Raw genomic sequence first — 17042 nt, forward strand, 5'->3', positions numbered from 1 at the left:
CTGGAGATAGCAGCAAGGATTGAAGAGGAGCCCAACAATACTGAGACAGCTATCAAATTGTGGGAAATGAGACCAGGAGAAGACAATGACAAATGTAAAGTCAAAGTCTTGTGGCTTCAACATGTCTAAGGAGATCACAGAGTGGGAGAGAAAAGGTTGTGGAACAGGGTTGAGTCTTTAGGAGCTACAGCAGAGGGAGCAGATGAAATGAAACAGGGTAGGGGATAGCTAAAAGGTTGGCAAGAGTAAATCCTGAAATAAGAATATCACTGCTTCTGCTTCATGGCCTCCTTGTGGGTAGCATCCTGGAGCAGCTGGCTATCAACCTCATCTGCCTGCAGCTGGACATAGTGGACAATGGAGCCCTAGATTAAGTAGTTCTTGACAGACAAGAACTACTGGGGTACTTCTCCAGGTCAGTCACTCCAATGTCAGTGTGATATTCAAGTACTGATCCACAGAGTGGAGGGTCCCGTATGCGTACACAGCAACTAGACATCCGTGATTGGCCTGTGCCAACTGAATCGGGCCCGCAGGGCTTGGACTGTGAGGCTGTTTAATTGCTGTATAGACATCCAGGCTGAGTCTGAAGCCCTAGCTGTTGGACCCTCCTACCCCACAAGCCTGAGTCGACTGGCATGGGCCAGTTGCAGATTTTTCTTTGCTGCAGAGACATACCCACAGATACGCAGATCATTCTTTAGTTCTACTACCACATCCTTTCCAACCAAGAATTTGAAGAATGCATAGAAGAGTATCCCACCAGCTGGAAGTTGGGGGAACCCTGAGAAAGGAAGAATGTGTGGGCCGGGAGAGCACAGAAGAGGAGAGGTTGGATGTAAAGGATGAGCCTAAATTGGGAGATATGGTCAGAGGCAAGAAAAAGAAGATGGAGATGAGTTTAGGATTTCTGATGGTAGGAAAGGGGTGTAGTTCTATATTTACATTTATAAACACAGAATGGCTTTATATAAAGTTTCTTATTCTTTAGAAAGAAAAAGTGCAGTAATGTAATTCCCATCCATGCTAATCAGTCAGCATTTGGTATTTGTATGAACAACAAGTATGGAACAATTCTGAAAGACAATTAGAATTTACTAAGAAATGGCACTAGTTAAAAATTAAGCAGGTGACCCAATTCACTAACTCCTCCTCAACTTCCTGAAATTTTGCACATTTGATTTTATTCTAGAATAGAGCTTTTCTGGGAAGCAATGTAAAAATCAGAAAAAGAGCTTTTAAATTATGTTTTGAAAACGGACCTTTTAAAAAATATTTTTAACTTGTTTTGGCTCCTCATATCATTTCTTTGGCCTAGAAACACCACATTTGTTTTGCTTTCATGGCCTGGCTGAGGAGAAGTGTTTTTTAGTCCTGCTGCAGGAGAGACGTCTTGCTTTGTTGGGACACATAAGATGTGTGGGAGCAGGGCTGCCATGAACCTTATATGCCAGCCCATTTTTTAATTTTCATTAAAAAGCAGGAAAATTCCTACATCATATATTTTGCTAAAAAAAGAATTAAGAATGAAAATGTGTTTCAGTGCAGTCTATTTCTTTACAAAAATCCTACACCTTTCAAAAAACCTTAGACTGTCTAGAAATGAATGGCTAAGGGATCCCTGTAAGCCTTCACTGCCCAGTGTCACATGACCTGATTTATACTGCCCACCCAGTGTTAATCTTGCAAGTACACACAAAAGTCAAAATAACAAATTGCTAGAAGATGATAAAATTCCATTTTCTATTCAAGAGATCAATTTCCAGTAATCTCCTTCTGCATGTATTTTTTCAAATGTTAAGGACAAAGTTAAGGTTGGGTGGCAATGTAAATAGTGAGCAAGGAGGATTTATGTAGTGGTGTGGAACTGACTGAATTCTGTAACTGGTCAATGACAGTCTAATTTTGGGGATTCTTTTGAAAACATGCAGTTTTTATAAAGAGCATAATATTGCTGGACTTCACTGAAACACTTAACAATTGTTTCCATTTGTTTATGAATAATATATTGCATTGAAAATATCTTATTGTACAATTTCTCTTCACAGGGCCTAGTTCAAAGCTGATTATGTCTTTCTATTGGCTTCACTGAGATTTATATCATGCTTAGAGGCAAGGATTATCCTGCAAATCATGGGACCAAACAAGCTGCTGGACCACTTCTAAGAAGGCTTGAGACAAAACATCAGAGTACAATAACAATTTCATCATATATTCCATTTCAACTGAGACAATTAAAAAAAGATGGTCTCTGACTCCAATTGATATACATTTTATTTGCTATTGTTAGTATTCAGAATATATATCATTCTTTAAAATGAGTGAGTTCTATTGGAATGTCTCCTAAAACATAATTAAAAGGCTTTTGATTAGAACATAGGGACACTAAAATTGCCATACTGGATCAGACATAGATTCATCTAGTCCAGTATCTTGACTCAGTGCCAAGAACCAGATGTTTCAGGAAAAGTGCAAGAAAACACAAGGTGGACAGTTATGGAATGATATCTTTGCAGAGATCTTTGAGCTAGAGGATGTCTTCTTTCATGCAGCACAAGGGTTCGTATGCCTTCTAATATATTTCAATCCTATCTAATGCAACGGTGGATATTCTCACAGTTGCACTATACATATCAATGCCTAATTCTTGCTTGAATCCCACCAAACCCTTGGTCCACAAAACATCTAGTGCCTAGAGTTTCCACCAGCGACATATGCATTCTTTTTACTGGTATTAAATGATACTTGAAATGTATTTAGGACAAGGGTTGGCAACCTTTCAGAAGTGGTGCGCCGAGTCTTCATTTATTACTCTAATGTAAGGTTTTGATGCCAGTAACACATTTAAACATTTTTAGAAGGTCTCTTTCTATAAGTCTATAATATATAACTAAACTATTGTTGTATGTAAAGTAAATAAGATTTTTAAAATGTTTAAGAACGTCATTTAAAATTAAATTAAAATGCAGAGCCCCCTGGACCGGTGGCCAGGACCCAGGCAATGTGAGTGCCACTGAAAATCAGCTTGTGTGCTGCCTTTGGCACGTCTGCCATAGGTTGCCTACCCCTGATTTAGGATTTAATACAACCCCAACATTAGATGCAACCAAAAGATGTGTAGTTGGTTTACTATTTGCCCATATCCTTTCTAAGAGAGATTTGAGCATTCTGGTTATTGTACATTCAATATAGGCTATTATTCAAAGAGTATAGGAAAATGGGCTATAATTTCCCATAGACATAGGGGCTATAGTAGCATATGAATTGAACATTTGTCTGATTAAGTCTCATTTGGGATATTTGTGTTGATTTCTTAATATTCAACAATTTCTCCATTATATTGCAATGTAGAGTCTCGTCCCCTGGATTCTAGCAAATGCAGCACAGCAGCTCCTTTAAGCAGCTTCAATAATAGTTTAGCAACGTAACACAGCAGTGGTAGAAGTTCCTTCCGCTTTCATAGCAAAGGTCTCCAAACTATGAACATTTGATAGAACAACTTCCTGGAAAAATTGTCCTTCTATTGGAAAGAGGGAGAGAAGAGAAAACTCAAGTCTAGTGGCAGACTTCAAGTTAGAATTTAATATATCTGTTTGTAAAGTGATCAGATGCCATGGTGTAAAAACTTGGACAGATAAGAAGGCAGACAAACAGATATTAACTGTATAAATTTATTTTACATTTAGTGTGAGGTTGGATTTGTTGCTTAGCACTTTGGAGGACAGAATTAGAATTCAAAACAATCTTGACAAATTAGAGAATTGGTCTGAAATCAACAAGATAAAATTCAATAAAGACAAGTGCAAAATTCTACACTTAGGAAGGAAAAATCAAATGCACAACCACAAAATGGGGAATAACAGTCTAGGGGGTAGTACTGCTGAAAAGGATCAGGGGATTATAGTGGATCACTGCAAAAAATGCAAATATCAGTTTGGGGTATATTAGCAGGAGTGTCATATGTAAGACACAGGAGGTAATTGTTATGTTGTACTTGGCATTGGTGAGCCCTCAGCTGGAGCCAATTCTGGGCCCCGCACTTTAGGGGCAATATGGATAAGTTAGAGAGAATCCAGAGGAAAGTTACAAAAATGAGAAAAGGTTTAGAAAACCTGATTTATGAGGAAAGGTTAAAAAAACTGGACATGTTTAGTCTTGATAAAAGAAAACTGAGGGGGGGACCTGATAACAGTCTTCAAATACATGAAGGTCTGTGATCAATTGTTTTCCATGTCCACTGAAGGTACGACAAGAAGTCATGGGCTTAATCTGCAGCACAGATTTTGGTTAGATATTAGGAAAAAAATTCTAACTACAAGAGTAATTAAACTCTGGACTAGACTTCCAACAGAGGATGTGGAATCCTGTCACTGGGAGTTTTTAAGAACAGGTTGGACAAGCAACCTATACTATCCCTGACATTCTACTTGGTCCTTTCACAGCACAGGGTGCTGGACTAGATTACCTCTCAAGATCCCTTCCAGCCCTACGTTTCTGATTCAAGGCTTTATCTTGCTCCCACTGAATCCAATGTGAGTTTTGCTAATAATGTCAAAAGGAACAGGTTGGGGCCCATTTGGTGTATTGCCCCCATATGAGTATCATTACGATGATGATGACTATGACATTTTGAAATATACAGCTTTTCTAAAGATCCTGGGTGTCTTAAGCTTGAGTCAGTGTGAGCTGACATTCCTAACAATGTGTTTTAGACAGGTCTTACAGGACACGCAGGAAAGAAACAAGTGTGAAATGAGAGTCCCATTCTTTCCAATGTGTTTGTCCCCCAGTGCCTGCAAAATTCTATTTGAAAAAAAATGAGGAAGTGCTTTTAATTAGAGCTGTCAAAAAAAATTAAACTATCTGTTACATTTCTAAAACTAACAAAACAGTTCAATAGGTTTTGTTTGGAATTTGTCTTTGGGCTCACAGCGTATCCACTCAGATGTGCTTCTTCAGCCAGGGTAAAATTTCAGCCCTTGTCTTCCCTCTGCTCTGCACTGGATGCTTGCTTCCACCCTTTCCAAAGGTGTCTGTGATTCACTGGTATTGTGTGTACTTAATGAGTGAATCTCCTTAGGATGAATTATAAATGTAATAATTTTATGATTAGTTAAAGCTTCTGACCACTTTTGGAGCTTTGTTCTTTAGCGAGACCAGAGGAACACACCCTCAGCACAGAGACCATGAGTGGGCCAAATTCTGCACCCTTGCTCGGGGAGAAAATTAGAGACTGACTCTCCTTAGGATCTGACTCAACTCTGTAGTGGTGATATCAGGCTGAGCATGCAGCTCTTGCTGGCTCTGTTCCACAAATATTGGTCCACTATTTTCAAATGAGGGAACAATAATATCTTTAGAGTTTTTCGAAACATTCATGATTAAATCTGAACCAGACAATGTTCACTTGGTTTTGTGACTAACAGATTTATTTGGGCATAAGCTTTCATGGGTAACCCCCCCACACACTTTTTCAGATGCATGGAGTGAAAATTACAGATCTGTAATTTTCACTCCATGCATCTGAAGAAGTGGGTTTTTTACCCACGAAAGCTTATGCACAAATAAATCTGTTAGTCTCTAAGGTGCCACTGGACTCCTCATTGTTTTTGTGGATACAGACTAACACGGCTCCCCCTCTGATACTTGGTTTTGTATTTCATTATAAACCCAAATTTGGGACTACTCTTCACTGGGAGGGATTGCTCAGATTTTCAAACTTTTTAACACTCCTGGATCAAGGTGTGAGTTAGCCTTGGCCAAGTTATGATTTTGAGTAGGAATTTGGCTGAGTTTCCCTTTGAGGTTTTGTTTTAATACTCAGTGGGGTGCGAACCCCACATACACTGAAGTCAGAACAAAGCTGGAATCCCTGCCAACCAAAACTGCTGAGTTTCACATAGCTCTAAATATTTTACAAAGACTGAAGCTTTGTTTGCTCTTGTTTGAAAGAACTGTTAGGATACTGCTCATAGTTTGCCTGACCTCTGCCTGTAATTGGGAAGGTTTACTCCTAAGCATACCTGTAACTTTCCACTTCACACTCCGTCTCAGATATCCATTCAGTACCAACCATCCCTGTGAGTGTTGAGTATGCAAAGCCAAATCATAGAAAAGGTTAGATTACAGCAGACCTGCGGGACAAATGCTGGTATTCTGCCATTTGGCAATTAATCAAAATGGTCACAAACAAACGCTACAACAGTAGCATTGATTTGTGCCCATATTCCACCCGGCTATTGCATGGCTACATGCATGATCTCTTTATTCATATTACTCCTGCTTAAAGCAGGAATCATCTGCCTAGAGGGAAGGGATGTGTATGGTTGCCATTGCAAGGTATGAGGCACAAAAGTGCCACAGGCCTGCTGGAATATTGGCCATGCCTTGGTATCCCTCCTGTCCTGAGGCCACAGATCAGCTTTTCCACATTTTTTTTGGAAGGAATGGCAGAGTTACAAAAAGCTTTGAAGGTGGTGTCAAAAAGCTTGAATGTAATGCAATAACAGATGGGGAACCAATGGAGGGATTCAGGAGAGGGAACATCATGATCAAATCAATGGATAAGAAAGATGACTTTTGGAGCTATATTTTGCATGGATGGTGGGAGGCAATGGTATTCAGAATCCAAAGAGGAGGCTGTTGGAGCAGTCAATGCAAGATCTAAAGGGGTGCTAAACAAGAGATTTGGATGTAAGAATGGAAAGAAAATAAGGTATCTTGGAGATGCTGAAGAGGAAGAACAGATATGGGCTGGACGTGTTGGGCAAGAGAGAGGGAGGAGTACAACCTTCCAGATTGCAGGCCTGAGTGCCAGGGAGGCTGATAGTGTTGTCCAGAGTGATAAAAAAATGGGGAGAAGTGAGAAAATTTTGGAGGCACGATCGAGATTGGACTCATAGTTTCATCTCAATTAACAGGGATTTCCAAACACAGCCCCTACTCGTGTTAATGAGTGGATGAACAAATTAAAACAGACATTTTGCCTATGGCAGTGGAGTATGTAGAGCTGATTAGAAGAGGGGACGTGATGGTGGCTTTTCACTTTCCTGATCCTAAACCTTCTCTGTGCTGACATAACTGAATGCTGTTCTTCATTATGCCTGGTGTCAGTGGTTCCCAGGGGACAACACACTAGCCAGGGATCAGCAGGGCATAGGAATGCCACCTTAGCCAAATCCCTTTGTCACATAGCTGTGTGGCCCCTGCACTGGCACCAGTCAGAGGGTAGGTAGTGTGGAAGCCACAATGCAGTCTCAGCCAAAACCGCATGATCCTCCCAGTGCCAGTTATGCAGGCTTGGGGGCCACACTAGTGGACCCAGATCCACTGCAGCAGTGGATCTGGGCCCACTAGTGTCCTTTGCAGAAAGGAGTTTGGATGAAGGTGGTGAAGGAGGGGTTTATGGTTTGACTATTATATTTTAGAACAGTGTTTTTATTCTGTTCTTCCTCCAAATTTCTCCTTAAAAGGCACGTTCCCCAGGAATCCCTCCTGCCTTGGTCTCTTTACCTTCCCCTACCTGAACCATTTTCCCATGACTTGTCTAGTCCTATCTAGTTTAGATCATAAGCTCTTGGGGGCAGGGACTGGGTTTGACTCAATTGCTGCAATCCCACAATCTGACCCACACGGGCAGATCCTTATGCCCAAGCAGAGCTGCATCCCTACATATTTCCAACCGTGGAACTGGGCCGATGTTTGTAAAGTGCCATGTAAACATACAGATGTAGATGGTTTTATAAATAAATAAATACTATAATCACATGTATTAATAAACTCTTTCAGAAATATTCATGTTTGATACAGATGGAATTGCCAATTTTATCTGCACTGCTTATGGTAATTTTAATTTAAAATATAAATTTATAATTTCAGTAAAAAGGAGCCACTTAGCTCACATTATTAAAGCTAAAGACTTCTCATTAGAACTGTAATTTTTTTAGATTAAACTAGAAAGATTAGATTAGATTAAAAAAACAGATTACAATACTTATCTTTACTAAAGTAAAGGTTATACATTTCAGCTACCATAAACAATTGTGAAACTTCAGTATGTGTAGGGTTAAAGGCTGGAAATGGGCTATAACTTGCAGTGGAAATTTCCACTGCATGCTTTATTGGCAGTGGAATGAGCCAGACCCATCTGAAGGTGTGCACGTGTGTGGTCTCTTCATAAACACATCGGAATGCTGTGTCACATTATTTTTCCTTTCAGCTTTCTGACCAGCTTTTGTTTTCGGTCTTCCAGAGTTTTATGGGGTCACAGAGTACATAGTTACCCTGAAGTCAGTGGAAGTTGTGCTTGAATGAGGGCTGCAGGTTCACACTTCAGCCTGCTCTGATTTTTTTCTTATAGTTCTGGTTCCATAGTCCTGCAGCTCTTTGTCATTCATTCATTCATGGCTTATTTTCGGGCTCTTGTTTTTGTATTGAGTGTCACAGTTTGCACATGTCAAATTCCATACAGTATAAATGTTAGATTGTAAATACTTTGGGGCAAGCATAGTATTTTCACTAAATATTATAATAATCATCCCAAAAATAAGGCCAAAAAATGTAAAGCCAAGACACATCTGTCAGAGGCAGTTTAGAGTTTATAAGGTGGTGTTAGTGGTGTTAAATATGCAGGGTGGGATTTTCAGAAGTCCTGAGTCTTGAGCTAAGTGTACTCCTGTTGAAGTCAGTGGGAGTTTTACCATTGACTTCATGGTAAAGTCATGTAGGTGACTTTACATGGTAAAGTCATGTAGGAGTGCAGGTAAGCCCATGTTGGGTGCTTTTGAAAATCCCATTTAACTACCCATGTCCCCTCCAGGTCTGAGTTTTAATGGTTATTCTTCTCTGAGTTTGTGTGTGTAACCAGGTCTACATAGGTGTAGTGGTGGAATAATGGTTTTGTTTATTTTGAAGAGAAATTTGAGTCAAAAATAAAATAAATATACTATAAAGTGTGGAGACTCATACTAAACACAAATTCAATATAATACATTTCTATTTAGGTGAGAGTGTTGCTTTTTCTTATTTTTGTACTGTTTTAAATTCATCATTTTTGTCCAGGAGATGGTCAAATGGCAAACCCTTATTCACTTTGATATGTCTATTGATGATGATCTTCATCCAGGGGAAATAATGGAATGATACTAATGATTCAAAGGGAAAAGAAAATGTGTATATTTAAGAGTTTAAATATGTGTTTGGTCAGTGTTTAATTTTATGTAACAGCTATAAGCTTTAGTTTACTATAACCAGTCGATGGAAGAAATAGTTTAAAGCAAAGTGGAATTTTAGGAAGCCGTTCCCACTATATTACAACACAGTGTAGTCATAGATTCCTTCTCAGGCGCTGATCTTTCAAAAAGCTCTGTGCAAATGGACTCCTGCACCCGCACAGTCTGAGAGTCTAGGTAGCAAAAGGAGAGAGGGCCTAAAACAAGACCTGTGCTTTACGGACAGTATTTTTCTTTTGTGCCACCTGTTGATACACAATAATACTAAAATGCTGCTTTGAGCTTTTCACCTGGATATGCTACATCTGAAGCAAAGAATTCAGAGGTAGGAGTAAATTGATTTTAAAAACAAAAAGGACAGCAAAAAAAATTACTTATCTGTACAATAAGTGTTGTTCTTTACGATGTGCATGTATACATTCCATTGAAGGGGTGTGTGTGCGCACTCAATACACTGGAGTTGAAGACTTTTTGCTAGGAGTACCATTAGGTAGCTCATGCACCCCTGCCATCCTCACGCACTGACTCAAGGGCATAAATGGGGCATGACTGCCAACTAATTGATGCCTAAAATAGTGGGGAAGGTGGGAAGGTCATGGAATGTATATATGCATAACATGTCAACAAACAATAGTTACAGTACAAGTTTCTCCTGTGCATTTTTTTCTCCTTTGAATGATTGTGTACATACACATTCCACTGTAGGAGATTCACCAGCAATTTTCTTACAGATAGTAGGACTTCAGCCTGCAGCTCTGACTCACTGAAGTTGGCATCATCCTGGGGGCTTGAGTGACAGTGTTGCATCAGGAAAAGGTACATACAGACAACCATGTTGCTGCTTACAAATGTCTACTATTGGTATCAGAGTAGCAGCTGTGTGAGTCTGTATCCGCAAAAAGAACAGGAGTACTTGTGGCACCTTAGAGACATGCTCAAATAAATTTGTTAGAGCTTTTGTGGGCTACAGCCCACTTCATCAGATGCAGAGAATGGAACATATAGTAAGAAGATATATATACACATACAGAGAACATGAAAAGGTAGAAGTTGCCATACCAACTCTAACAGGCTAATTAAGATGAGCTATTATCAGCAGGAGAAAAAAACCTTTTGTAGTGATAATCACAATGGCCCATTTCAGACAGTTGACAAGAAGGTGTGAGGATACTTAACATGGGGAAATAGATTCAATATGTGTAATGACCCAGCCACTCCCAGTCTCTGTTCAAGCCCAAGTTAATTGTATCTAATTTGCAAATTAATTCTAGTTCAGCAGTTTCTTGTTGGAGTCTGTTTTTGAAGCTTTTCTGTTGCAAAATTGCCATCTTTAAGTCTGTTACTGAGTGACCAGAGAGGTTGAAGTGTTCTCCTACTGGTTTTTGAATGTTATGATTCCTGATGTCAGATTTGTGTCCATTTATTCTTTTGCGTAGAGACTGTCCGGTTTGGCCAATGTACATGGCAGAGGGGCATTGCTGGCACATGATGGCATATATCACAGTGGTAGATGTGCAGATGAACGAGCCCCTGATGGCTTGGCTGATGTGATTAGGTCCTAGGATGGTGTCACTTGAACAGACACCATCCTAGGACCTTATGTGGATATCTGGGTTAGTGTTTTTGTTGGATGGTTGCTGGTGAGTATTTACTTCAGGTATGTTACTCAAGAAGGCTGAGGAAGTGGAATGAGCTGTAATGGAATGGACTGTTATTCCCAGAGGAGGAGAAACCTTTGCTAGAGAATAGCAGAGCTTGAAATATAGTCAGAAATCCAGTATGATATACACTGGGCTATAACCAGTTGCTCTTTAATCCTTTCACAGAAGGCTAGAAAGTCTAGGAGATGACCTGAAAGACTGTGTGCAGTCCTGGTAAAAGAACTGAGCTCTCCGAATATCTAAAGTGCAGGAGTGGATAGGCACCGACTCCATGGGTGCTCCAGGGTGGGAGCACCCATGGGGAAAAATTAGTGAGTACTCTGCATCCACCAGCAGCCAAGCATCTCCCTCCCTTCCTCTCCCCAAGCACACTGCATCTCTGCTCCTTCATCTACCTCCCAGCATTTCCTGCCCAGCTGCCGCCAGACAGCTGTTTGGCAGCATTAGCACAAGGAGCAGGAACGTGGCATGATCAGGGGAGATGGTGGGGGAAGAGGTGGGGCCAGGGTGGGGATTTGGGGAAGGAGTTGGAATGGGGGTGGGGCCTCATGGAAGGGGTGGAGTGGAGGCGGGGCGAGGGAGGGGTCGAGCACCCAGGGGAAATAGGGGAAGTTGGCACCTATGCAGGAGTGGATTTACCATGAAACTATGCACTGGCAAAGGGCCCCCAAATGATGGGAGGTTCCAAAATGTAGGAGAACCTGCCCCCGAGTCCTGGCCCATGGTGCAGCAGGGCTCAGGCAGGCAGGCTACCTGCGTGCCATGGCCGGTGGCCCCACACCACTCCCGGAAGCAGCCGGCTGGTGGCAGGTCTCTGCATGCCCCTGGCTGGGTTAGGAAGCAGCTCCCCGTGCTGCCCCTGCCCTGGGCAGCGCATGGACACCTGCTGCTCTCCTCCCCACAAGGGGCGCACAGAGATGTGCCAGCAGCAGGGCTAAGGCAGCTCTCTGCCCGCTCTGCCTCCCTCCCTCTGGGCCGCTTCATTCCCAGAAGTGGCCGGCGTGTCCCTGAGGCCTGGGATGGGGGTGCACGTCTACATATGCTGCCCCCACCCCGAGCACCGACTCCACAGCTCCCATTGGCTGGGAACTATGGCCAATGGAAGCTGCAAGGACAGTGTCTGTGGGCAGCAGCAGGCAGAGACCCCTGCCCTCTTCCACATAGGAGCTGCTGCCAGAGGGGAAGCGGTGTGCTGGTCACTTTGGGAACCGTGCTGCCCCCTTCCCACATCCCAAACCCTTGCCCCAGCCCAGAGCCTACACCCAAACTTCCTTCCAGAGCCCACACCTCAACCCCCTTCCCCAATCAAGGTACCTCACTTTATTCTCATTTACTTCCCATTACTTATAATATGGGAGGCAGATGAATAAAAAAAGAATGAAAAACAAGGTGTGGGGGAGAGGGATAAGAGAGAGAATGTTCTTTTTCTTGGCTGGGTCCTGAAGGGGTGCGGGCTAAAAATGAAGCTGTGCACAGGGCCTCACTAACTCTAAATCTGCCACTGCTAAAGTGCAAAGCTTCTTTTCAGCTTTTTTAGAATAGAGGTTTTGGAAAAAAAACCTCCAGAAAATGAATGGTCTGATTGAGATGATATGCAGACACAATCTTAGGCATAAACTTAGGGTGTGGCTCGGAAAGAAACTGTCTTTCTGAAATGTCATGGAGTATGGGTCAGCTAACAGTGCCTGGAGAGTGGACACCATTCACACAGAATTAAACTGCTACCAGAAATGCTGTTTTAATTGATAGTGATAAGGAAGTTACTGCTAAAGATTTGAAGGAGGAACCTATTGAACAGGACAAAACGATATTCAGGTACCAAGAGGGTACTGGACTGGAGACAGGAGGATACATATGAATGAGACTTCAAAAATTAGTAACAAGGGATGCAAAAAGAAGATAGAGAAGCCATCTGCTGGCAGATGTTTTGTAGAGATTTAGGCTGACTGCACTCTTACAGTTGATATAGGTTAGGGTACCAGTACGGCCTCAGCTAGGCTGGGGCTCTGAGAATTAAATTTGCTTTGTCTCTTTTTAGCTTCCTCAACTACCTCAAAATTAGAGGGACAGGCAGAAAGGCATACATCAGAAGACCTGATCAACAGAGGAGGAAAGCATCTGTCAAATAATCCAGTTTGTGACCTGCTCTGCATTTGTTGGTCAGGTTGGTGGCAAAGAGGTCTATTACAGGGTAACCCCACTGATGAAAGATCTGGTGTGGAGAGAGAGAGAAAACACACACACCACTTATGATGGTCTACAAAGGTCCTGCTGAGAGAATCTGCAGTAGAATTCTTCACCCCTGGAGGTGAAACCTCTTTAGAAAGCCATTGTCCTTTATGCACAAATTCCACAGATTTGCCAAAACTGATTCAACCTTGCACCTTCCTGCTTGTTCAGATAAAACAGTGGTAGTGGTGGTGAGTGTTTGAACCATCTGGTTCCTGATGGTGGAAATGAATATCTCACAAGCTCTTTGAATGGCTCAAAACTCCAGTATGTTTAGATGGAATGAAACCTCCTGGGGCTTCCAAAGTGCCTGAGGTTGACCCAGGTGGGTTCCCCAACTGTGGTAGAGGCATCTGTTACTAGGGTCATAACTGATTGTGGTGGCAAGAAGGGAACCTCCTTGCATACATTTTGAGGGGCCATCCACCAGTTCAGAGACTGAAGCACTGGGGCAGGCCCACAAATGAGCACAGCCATAGAATGCCTGTTTGGACAATATACCATGTGGAACCAGGCCTGAAGACACCTGAGATGAAATCTGGCATTCTAAGTTACATACGTGCACAAGAGCATGTGCCTTAACAGCTGCAGACACAAGTGCACAGTTGTCCTTGGCTTAGACTGGTGGGTTTTGGACAGAGACTATGGACTGGAATCTGTCTGTCAGAAGATAAGCCAGGGCAGTTGTAGTCTATATCCACCGCAGGACATGACATTTATTCTTTGTTTGTAATATCAATCTGTCTACATTTAATTTTAGACAGATGAGGAAAGAGATGTCTGATGATTGGGATGTTTTGGATGTGGGACTTTGATCTTCCCCCAACCAGCCAATTGTCTAGGTAAGGAAATATTTAAATCCCCGAATGGCATACATGAACTACTCCCAGAATACATTTAGTAACCACACTGAGGGCAGAGGTTAAGACAAAAGGCAATACAGCATAGTGGTGGTGCACATTGCCTACTATGAATTAGTTACTTTCTGTGGCAATCCATCCTGGCCCCATGCAAGTATGTGTCCTGCAGATCAAGGCAGCATACCAATCCCCCATCTCCAAAGGAGGGATAATAGATGCAATTGGGACCATCCTGAACTGGATTGTCTTGATAAATCTGTTCAACTGTCTTAGGTTGCGAATGGGTCAATCACCTTTCTTTTTGGGAATCAGGAACTTGTGGGAATAGAAGCCTATCCTGTGTTGGTAAGAAACTTCCTCTATTGTTCTCCCATTAAAAAACAAAAACTGTAGAAGCTGTATTAATACAGCCTCATAGAACAAGTCCCTGAAAAAGGACAGGGAATGTGCGTTGGGGAAGGGGAGGGAAGAGAACTAGATAACATATTCCTCTTCAGCACCCAGCAGTCCAAAGAAATTTCTGTCCATGCACCATAAAAGATAGATAAGTGGTTTCCAAAGGGGGTGTATGTCTAAAATTTGTAAATGATTTACAGTCGGTATGCGGGCCTTGGTTGTGATGTCAAAACAACTGTTTTGAAGCCATGGTCTGGTAAGAAGGGCCTGCTGTAGATGAAGCTGATGGAGGTGATGTCTAGGAGGCTTAGATAGCCTTCTGGAGCAGTGGTTCCCAAACTTGTTCCACTGCTTGTTCAAGGAAAGCCCCTGGTGGGCCGGGCCGGTTTGTTTACCTGCTGCATCCGTAGGTTCGGCTGATCGCGGCTCCCAGGGGCCATGGTTCGCTGCTCCAGGCCAATGGGAACTACTGGAAGCAGCAGCGAGTACGTCCCTTGGCCCGCACTGCTTCCAGCAGCTCCCATTGGCCTGGAGCAGCAAACGGCCACGGGGAGCTGCGATCGGCCAAACCTGCGGACACAGCAGGTAAACAAACTGGCCCGGCCTGCCAGGGGCTTTCCCTGCACAAGCGGCAGAACAAGTTTGGGAACCACTGTTCTAGAGACATGCTAAGATCTCAAGAGTTTGAAAGGCCTGTACTGCACCTGTGGTTAGAACAGTTTCCTTGGTCACTGTGGTGTAGACACCCAGCAAGCGAAGTGTTGCATAGGAATCTTTTAATGTGTGCATGGCATCAATCTTCTTGAAATAAGTAGCTCCCTCAACTGGCAAGTCTTCCATTGTATTTTGTAGTTCCCTTGGGATGCCAGTGGCTATGCTTGAAGAATGTCTTACCGAGATGGCTGTCACCACTGAACGTGAAGTCATTTAAGATATGTCAATCACTGCATGGAGAGATATCCAGGCAGCATGATGTTAATGTCACTGAAGAGTTATAGCATAAAGTACAATTTATAATGCCAGAGAGTAGAAAACGTTAACTAAATTGTACCATAGTACTTATTATCCTAATCAGATTTTTAATATGAGAGGAAGGGTAGGTTTGCTTCAGGGGGAATGGGGCTGAGTATCTTTTTGAGAGGAGTTACCCGTTATTTTAGTATCCTTTAGAAACAGGAATATTATACATGCTGCAGGGGAAAATGTATTTCTTTTTTCCTAGTGAAACAAAGCTTAGCGAGATGCATTATTGCTTCACAGGAATCACTGTGTGTACTCAGTGAATTTCTCCATATTCCAGAATGAGTGCCTGGTCTTGGTTCAGGATTGAAATTATGAAACAAATGGATCCCATTATCATCAAATGAGACTTCTCCCACATTTCAGGTCTTTGGAATGTGAAAGAGGCCCTGGCTGGTAACAGTTACTAGATAGACTTATTAGCATTTGGTGTTATTTTAATAAATCTGCTGTGGTCTTCTGTGCTAAAGAGGTGTTTAAGTGAACCACATACTCTTCCTGAGAATGTTCAGGGATCCCAATTTTCTATATATTCAATTTTCTGAACCTGTTTTCCATCAAAAAGTCAATGTGTCATCATGCATTTTGTTCAGAAAAGAAGAGTGGTGATTAATCTCTATTGCATCAATTCAATTCTCATTGTTGAAACTCATGCAGGAAGATCAGAAATATGTATTTAGATTTTGTAGCTCTTGAGAGAATTGCTATATAGAGTTACTGGAACTATTGCAGACATCAGTAAACAGCATTTGAATGACTTTCCCCTCATGTGCTGGTCAAGTGGGTTAGTAACCTGCCTGGCTCAGGATTTTTTTTTTATTTATTTTTTTTTAAAAAAGGACAACAGGCCTGGAGTGAAGCTAGGTCTGTTTGGCATTTTAATTTGGTTTGCTGCTTTTTTGAGCTTTCCAGCCTAAGATTATCTTGAGGCCATTCAAACCCTTGATACAGCTTCTGATTAAGTTGTTTAATATGGTGAGATCCAAAATGGTATTGATAAATATGTGGAGATATACCTATCTCAGAACTGGAAAGGACCCTGAAAGGTCATTGAGTCCAGCCCCCTGCCTTCACTAGCAGGGCCAAGTACTGATTTTTGCCCCAGATCCCTTAGTGGCCCCCTCAAGGATTAAACTCACAACCCTTGAGTTTAGCAGGCTAATGCTCAAACCACTGAGCTATCCCTCCCCCCGATCCTGATTTACAGAGGTGCTGAGCACCCACAACTTTCCACTAAAGTTAATTGAGGCTGCAAGTGCACAGCACCACTCAAAAATCAAGTCATTAGTTTAAAGTCTTTAGAACAGCTATGCCTTGGAGCTCGGTTTCAGAATATGCTTTTAGGTTGGTATTATCTTTGACTGCTCATTTCTGAGTATTTAAATGATCTGCTCCTATTAGCTGTATATTGAGGAAAAAGCAATATAATCTAGGTAGGATGCTTAAAAAGTGAAGTTAATACTATACAATACTTGCACTCTTAGGCCATGAAAACTTCAGTTAATATATAGTCTTAGCCCAAGAGTAAGTTTTTTTTCAAATCTCAAAAGTCATTTAACTATCTGTGATGGGTAAGAGAGGACTAGTGTTTAAGGTGCTGCTTTGCATCTCTTGAGCTCAAAAATAGACCTTGTGGGGAGGAAGAT

At 42.0% G+C, this 17042-nt stretch overlaps 1 pseudogene; it reads right to left on the reverse strand.

The window, feature by feature from the left end:
* Positions 1-266: 266 nt before the first annotated feature.
* LOC120407989 lies at positions 267-15303 on the reverse strand (annotated as a pseudogene).
* Between the last annotated feature and the right edge of the window lie 1739 nt (positions 15304-17042).

The sequence above is a fragment of the Mauremys reevesii genome, linkage group 6 (assembly GCF_016161935.1).
Source record: "Mauremys reevesii isolate NIE-2019 linkage group 6, ASM1616193v1, whole genome shotgun sequence".
NCBI classification, from domain to species: Eukaryota; Metazoa; Chordata; order Testudines; family Geoemydidae; genus Mauremys; species Mauremys reevesii.